This window comes from Trachymyrmex cornetzi, unplaced genomic scaffold, assembly GCF_001594075.2.
Source record: "Trachymyrmex cornetzi isolate Tcor2-1 unplaced genomic scaffold, Tcor1.1 scaffold468, whole genome shotgun sequence".
Taxonomy (NCBI): Eukaryota; Metazoa; Arthropoda; class Insecta; order Hymenoptera; family Formicidae; genus Trachymyrmex; species Trachymyrmex cornetzi.
In genome coordinates this window covers 393,907-402,344 of record NW_017299487.1, presented here as the reverse complement: position 1 = coordinate 402,344, position 8,438 = coordinate 393,907, and positions in this window count along the sequence as shown.

The window sequence follows — 8,438 nt, the reverse complement described above, 5'->3', positions numbered from 1 at the left end:
AAAATGGTACAGGACTTTTTGATTCAGTATAGGCTGTTCTACCCACGTATGACAAAAAATGCGGTAGTCGCCAAACACCCTGTATATAAAATTATATATAGTTTTATATAATTATATATATATATATCCAATATTTTTTCGCCGAATGTTAAAAAACAATAAATCTGTATTTTTTAAATATTATAAGTTGCTATTAAAATTTTTTTCAAAATCATAGATTTAACGTAAATCGCGTTGAGATATCTTAAGATTATACTTAAGACGGTCTTAAATATATAATAGCATCAACTCCTGAGTAAATTAATTTTGTTAACACAAGCATGTGTTTATAAGATATTTATGATAAGGGAATAAATGTACACGAGGCACGTAATATATGCAACGTACAATCTATTTATTATTTACAACAACGTAGCAATATTACGTAAACTCACATCGCGCTTCGTCTAATGACAAGTCGCTTATCACACAGTTTTAAAAAATAGCGCGCGGTCGTGCCGCGGCTTTTTTTTCTGCCGATCGGGCGCAGTTTCGCGCCTTCGGCGAATACGAACGGGAATCATCGCGAATCCGTTTTCGCAAACCGTCATCCATTCAGCAATCCTCTCGGTAAGTAAATTCAGCGATTATCCAAGACTGTCGGCGCTAGTAATCTGAGCGTATATTTTTACATGTACATCTAGACGTTTCGCAGTTGCATTTTGAGACCGCCGTTTTCCTCGACTGACTATGTAAACGACGCACAACCGTATCCCCCAGGAGCCCTAATTACGTTGAGCAGCGAGTCTGATCGACAGACGTTCATTGTGAGTCTCGCAAAGTTCCTTTTTGCTAACTTTGAATGTTAAGTTAAGATCGATCCGGATCGATCTAAGTCGCGTAAATCGGATATGCGGTAATGCAAATGGCGGCGGCGCAGCGGCGATAGACTTTCGCAAAGTGACACTGCAATATATATCGAATACGGCGGTCGTCAAAAAGCAGTCACGATAGATGCGTAAGTATACATATCTCTCGTAAAATACGAGAAAAAAAATCACGGAAAATCTTGGAAATGAACTGTTCGAATAATAACTCAGAGCAAATCGTATAAAATTTAAATTTTATGTAATTATTATATAAGTAGGAGTATATTGGAAAATTAAATTTCTTGTAAGTTCGTGAAATAATTTCATTTATAATTAAAATTTTGTTTAAAGTGAAATCCTTTGGCATATTTACGTGAAATTTAATTTTCTGAAATTGTCATAATATTTTGAAGGCTTTGCGACAAATTTGAAATCGATCTTAGCAATTTGTTAATCAAAGAAATGTTTTTGATTAAATAATATTAAATATTAAATTAATATAATAGTATATCTAAATATTTAAAATATTTGAATTTATTACAACATTAAATCAATATTCAATATTTTGTATAAAAGAGAAATATTTTCGATTAAAAAAATTGAATATTTTAAATTAATGTAATAATAAATCCAAATATTGTGCGAGTAATATTACTTGCACAAAAAATATTTGGATTTATTATTACATTAACTTGATATTTATTATTTTTAAATCGAAACTTTTTTGTTTGATTAACAAATTTTGCTATAGATTGATTTTACATTCACTGTAAAAACCCTAACATATTATATGGCAATTTCAGAACAAATACTCCGTATAAATAAATATTAATACAGAGATATATAGATAAGCACTATTGTGCAAAATGTCATAATAATAAATAAAATCTCGAGTATAATAATAAAGAGTTTTTTAACAAAATTGAAAAAATAAAAAAGAACTAAAATGAAAAATAATTTATTCGTAATTTCCGTGAAATTATATATACCTTTGCTGAAATCCAATCTGTAAATCATAATCGATTCGTCTTGACAATATTTTATAGAGTTCAATAAAACTCATAATAATATACGATGTTTACAGATTTCCATGAACAAACAGTCAATTTCGCACATTTTACCAAAAAATAACACACGGCGAGTTCTTAAATTACATTTTCATATTGCACGTTCGTATTCGTCGATTTGTTTGTCGTGGCGGCATTTCTAATGGCTTGTTACAACGTGGATTTTATTGACATGAACGTGGCGAACGCCCATCACACATAGAGATACTTACGTGTCGCGTACATACACACAGAGACAGCCATACACTCACATCGCGTGTGTTGTGTGTAATTGCGTGTAGACGTACGTGTGTATTATACAATACGTGTATGTATACACGTGTCGTTGCGTAGCACGTTCAACGTGACGCGAAAATGGAAATTAATTTAACGTTACAATCCCATTGTACCATCTTGCTTCTATGCTATAACGTCTTATTATAAACGTTATTCACAATTCGGTGAATATCCTTAGGAATAATCGGGAAGAGATCGAATTGTTTCAAGTAGGCAGAAGTCGTGCCTTCGTGCGAGCGAATTAGGCAAGGTTTTACGTATTCTGATCTGTCGCGATTGTTTGATCCTGAGATTTTATTTAACGTTCACGGGATGAGAAAATCAAACCACGATCACCGCGTACAACTCTAAATGTGCGCCGAGACGTTGAGCCGCGTAGTTTAGAATTGATTCGAGTATAAACTAACTTGTACATTTCGTTCCTTCATTATTTCACATGTTCGCACTTTGCCGACTCTTTTCAATTCGCTAGAACTTGGACTTTACGTTCTCGGTGGTACAAACATCGCCGATGTAACACATCCTCCTTCACCATTAAAACGGAGTCTTATATGTAGGAACAAAGTTATATACGTATATATGTGTATAGAATATATCCTCAAATGTTATGTTTCGGAACCAACGATAAAATATTTGTATTTAAATTATTGGTATATGAAAAGAAATTTGCTAAAGTATTTAAAAATTTAGCTACGTATAGGTCTAAAAATAATTTCGTAGAATTATCAAAATATCTATATAAAACGCTTAAGCGTTGATGACAATGCTGTAAAAAGTTTTAATATTCTAGCAACTATAATTTGAACGTTTTACATCCCTAGTAGCATAATTTATTGACTCGATATTGGCCCAATATATCCTCAACGTTTAATCAAATGTATCGCCAATAAATTGTTACTCGGGATAATTATTTTGATGTTCAAAGAAAATTATTTTCAAATCAATATTAAGCTAAATTTTTCAATACTTCGACAAAACTTTTCTTTCCGTGTACCTCGAGGAAAGGTTATCCAAGAGGGGCAATCCTCTTGCTGGAGTGCGCTTCTAACGATCAATAACAGCAACTAATAAACGCCGTGTTCGAGTTTGAACGCTAAATCTCGCCCGCGAGAACAAAAGTTGTAACATTAATATTACAATATAATCGCGCGCTCCTTCTCATTTATCGTCACGTTGTCGGTGCGCGTGTTTTTTTTTTCATTCACTTTTTGCGTGGACAGCCGAAAGGGTGGACGGATAGCTGTCGCGGCGTTTAGGGGTGAATTCCTCTATCAAGTTTAAAATGAGAGTGGACGAGTTTTGCCCTCCGATTACAAAGCGAACCCTGTCTCACCATGTATCTGGTATTGCACTGGCCGAAAATATTATGTACACTATTGCGGTCTACACGATTAAGGAGGATCACGAGCCGTTTAGCTCGGCTATTGACTCGAGTAGAAATGGGCAGTTAAATACTTGCAATCCTTTTTATTGCGAATAAACTTGGCAGAATTAAGGTCACCAGAATTGTGTGATAATGCATATTATTGCATAAAATATCTAAAACATATCTTTTAGAAATCTTATGTAACATACGCGCGCGCGCGCGTACGTTATTTGGGAAGATGAATTTTATGATAAATTTTACAAATATGGGAGAGCATTTTTTTCTATCGCAATTTGTTCAAGTATTTACGCTATTTGTAGAATAAAAAAAATAATTATATTAAAAAATAATAATTATATTATATTATATATAATTATATTCATGAATTGAAAAAGAGATGTGTGTTTATGCAATTTATAATTTTTTCTCACCTCGCACGATGACGCCGTTATATTTGCAATGTAGGTAGGGAATTGCATTTAATCAGTGTTGGAACGTATCTAGATAAAAGTATCTAGATACAGTATCTAGATACTTTAGTTGCACCTAAGTGCATTACCTAGATCCTTACGGGCGGAGATACCTGTATCCGTATCTAGTTATTTTTTGGTACGGTATCTTTTAAGTTTTTAGATAAATAAGTACAAGGTACTTATACATTTTATTTTATGTCTCATATTGGAAACTTAATTTTTTATTACTGTAAATCGTCTTTCTTCTCTAATTCTTAACTTTGTACAAGTGCTATCATTTGCTTCACCGCCTGGGAGAAAAAAAGTTTTACAAAATTATGTAATTTTATATTAGTTATATAAAATTATATATAATTATATACAGGGTATCCCTGACCTACGGGATCGCCTCTCACGAGGTGGTACAGCGAACTGAACTGAATCAAAAAGTCCTTTACCATTTACAAGCGACCGCGATGGGCGTATACTTGGTGGTAGTTCGCGCCGATACGTGCTTATTTAATATATTTAGAAATTAATATCTCCTAAAGTATTAGCAAAAATTGTCAAATGTGGTAAAAGACTATCCAACTCAGTTCAGTCCGCTCTACCTACTCACGAGAAGTGATCTCGTAGATCAGGGCCATCCTATATATTTGAACTAAATATTTGAACATATTCTATATGTAATTATATTTAATTTTACACATTATATAACTAATATAAAATTATATAATTTTATAAAACTTCTTTTTCTGGACGCCTAGATAATTTTAGTTCCTAGTATTTAGTGATTGGCGACTAACAAACCTCATAGAAAAAGAATAGCAAACTGATGACATGACGCCGGTCTTCTTTGATTAATTCCGAGCACTAAAGCTCTGTAGAGTCTATTATGGATGTAGGAATACACAAGTTAGAGAAGAAGAACAATTTGTAACATTACGAATTGCGATTTTTTTCTACATCCATAATAAACTCTATAAAGCTTTGGTGCTTGGGATCAATCGGAGTAATTATTTTCTTAGGGCGGAGTCGAAAAAAGTGAAAAATTTTATGTATGCATATGTGCAGATAAAAAAATTTTAATCTTTTACGTTTCCACTTTAGAGGAAAAATTACATGAGTGACCTCCTGAGGAGACAACGTCACGTGACCAGTTTGCCACGCTATTTCTATCGATAATCCATCGCGATGACGTACGTACGATTACAATTTTCATTATCCAAATCCAAACATTTTAGTACCTACATATGTAAATAATAGATTTATATAAAATAAAATTAGAGTCTATACGCAGCTTGTTGTTTTCGATTTTTCATCATCGAGACATTCTTTTATGTATTAAAACAAACAAATAAAATGTAGTATATTTTACGCTGCTTATATCTTTTTCTTTTCTTTTTTTTCCATTTTTTCGTTCTTCTCTATTTTTCTTTTCTTCCCTTTTTTTAAGTACCTAAAAAGTACTTAATTTTTTCTTGTATCGGTATTTATACTTAGGTAATTATAAAAAATGTATCTGTACTTATGTCTAAATACTTTTTCCACACAATACTTATACCTATAACTAGATATCTTTTAAACGGTATCTGTTCCAACACTGCATTTAATGATTAAAACATTAATCGTGCGAGACACTTAAATGTACTAGTATGGGAAATGAGATTGCGATAAGGATACTATAGCAGGCCCGTTCATTTTGAATTAATTAAATTAAGTGCGCACACGGTACCACGGAGAAAATAGCGGATCGTGATCTTCCTCAACGCACACGTTTGTTCCAGATACGTGTGCATCCTCGTGCCATATTCCGGTCGTATGCACATACAGTGCATGTAAATTCCTAACCATATATGCATATATTTATTTCGTACGCGCGTGTACATTTATGTACATATAAATGAATGCAACTGCACAGAGAGACGCGCGCACATTTCATACATCCACACACAGACGCGCATTTTTGCGCGTGCACACACAGATAGGTAATATATACAACATGTATATATAAAAGTAACCTCTTCTCTAATATATAATAAATTTTTCTTTGGCACATCTCACCAGCTATTAGATCCGTGCAATTATACCTGGCCAAGTATGTGTATTCATATATAAATATATAAATATATAAATGTATTTATATATTTATATACGTATATATCAGTTTGTGTATTAATTTCTAATTTTTGTCGAATACATACGTGTATGACGGTCGGTCCAGATGCATTTAGGTTCGTCTCAGGCATCTTCGCGTTTTTATAGTGCGGACGTAATGTACGAAGGACTTGGACTTCGAGAACGTTTAATATTTTCAAATAAAACGCATTTAATTCTCGTTACTTAAGAGAGCTCAGGGCTTGTATCCGACTAAAACGTAAGAGCGTGCTTCGTAATTGCGCTCTGACAAATTTATGAAAGTACCAACATTATCAGTTATTAACATACATTAAAAAGAGAGAGAGAGAGAGAGAGAGAGAGACAGAGTATTAAGCTTTAGAAAGTACTAACTTATGAGGTAAGAGTGCATCCACACCGACATTATTAATTCTGTTTCGCGCAAACGTCTCGTCAAAATACCGATACATACTTTATGTGTATACTGTATAATATTTATATACATATACGTCTATCTACATTTAAATGTACTTTCCGCATAATCAATTTTAGTGCGTTGTCTCTCTCGATCCTACCTATCTCTAAAAAATTATATAAGAGGAACGCGGTTAAATCTGTATTAATTATACATATATAAGTTTTATGCCGTTAAAACGTTAAGTGCCGCGCCGAACGAAGAGCAAGCTTGGCAGGCGCACGCATCTGCGTGGGAATCGCACTCTCTTGAGTTCGCAATATTCTTCCAAACTCCAATAGTTCCCTTAAACTTTTCTTTTTAATAAAATTTTATCAATGATTTTTAAAAGTGAGTTATCATAGGTACGACGCTTCATTAGAAGTTATATGTAGAAATTTGCTGCAAAAATCAAGCAAGTGAGAATTTCAGAATCTGAGAACCGTGATTGATTCTGGCTCGCAATATCGCAAGAATCTTCTTCAGAAAGAATGAGAGGAGAGAATTGCGATGTCATTTGACGAGAGAGCGCGATTCCGTGGACCCATTCAGAAAATCCGGCGCGCAGTCGGAATTGAATCGTCGATGAGGACTTTTTTTGCGCATGTTTATTCTCTCTTTGTTTAAATACAATATATATCCACATGAACAAGGCACTCTCTGCTCGACAGAAGGGTTTTTCGCCGAATCCCTCGTCCTCGCGCGTCGAGTAAAAAGTTTTTACAGCCACATCGAGCTTTCGTTTCCATTTTGGGCCATCTTCTTCCTCGAAAACGTCGAGTAAAAAATGGGGGTGCACTTTAGAATATTTCGATAGGAGCTCTCGCACATCTCGGATTTCGTTCTGTCGAAAACTCCGGAATTAGGCTCTAAACTGGACAGATCCTCTTCATAAAGCTGTTATTTTTTTTCTAGATCACACATTTTCCATATTTAATGTTTAATCTTTTTTTTTCGTCTCCCAACAGTAGCAAAATCGAATTTCGTTATACTTTCGAGAGGATGTCAATTTATTTTACCGATAGAAGATTAGTAATATTTTTATATTATGCAATAGAGCGAAATGAAATGTGGCATCTGTTATCCCCATGCATTTCAAATTTTTTTATTTCCGCACTTTACTGGTTACCATATTCTCTGTGTATTCACTGTATCCAACAGCACTGCCCGAAAAAAAAACTGCAAAAATGCAACAGGGATAATTTGAAAGCTAGAAAGCCGTATTTAACAGATGCCATCATTATATTCGCTTATACAAAGTAGAACTAGAAATTTTTACTCTGCCGTTCATATGCATTAATTTCGACTAATTAAGAACTAATAGCGATAGTATACAAAGTCATCTTAAGACGAGCATCATATCAGAAAAATATCTGCTTTCGAATTACGCAAATTCATTGAGAAGTTTTTCTACTAGGCGAGTTATTGACGAAATTTTAACTATTAATTTGTTTGATCTTAGAAGCAACTCAAAAAAGAATGTTCGTACCGAATGAAGACGTAACTATTATGAATCATTCAATAGATTTAATCCTTTCAGCACCTAGGTTTTGTACAGTAATATTTTTCTATATAATAGTTTAACGAATAATTTTCTTTTTATCTTTCTTATCAATGTATAATTATAAAATGTGTTCGGCTAAGACAATTTACTCAACTCTGTAAAATTTTTTAAAATCGTATTACAATTATGTGTGTATGTATGAAATGATTTTTTTTTCCTAGGAAGATAGATAAAAGATGTAAAATAGATGTATATATCTTTTATATAGAATCATAAGAATATTAATAACAACGTGAATAATAAAAATTGCAGAACATTTAACATTTTTAGCATTTACAGTATTTCACCAGAGT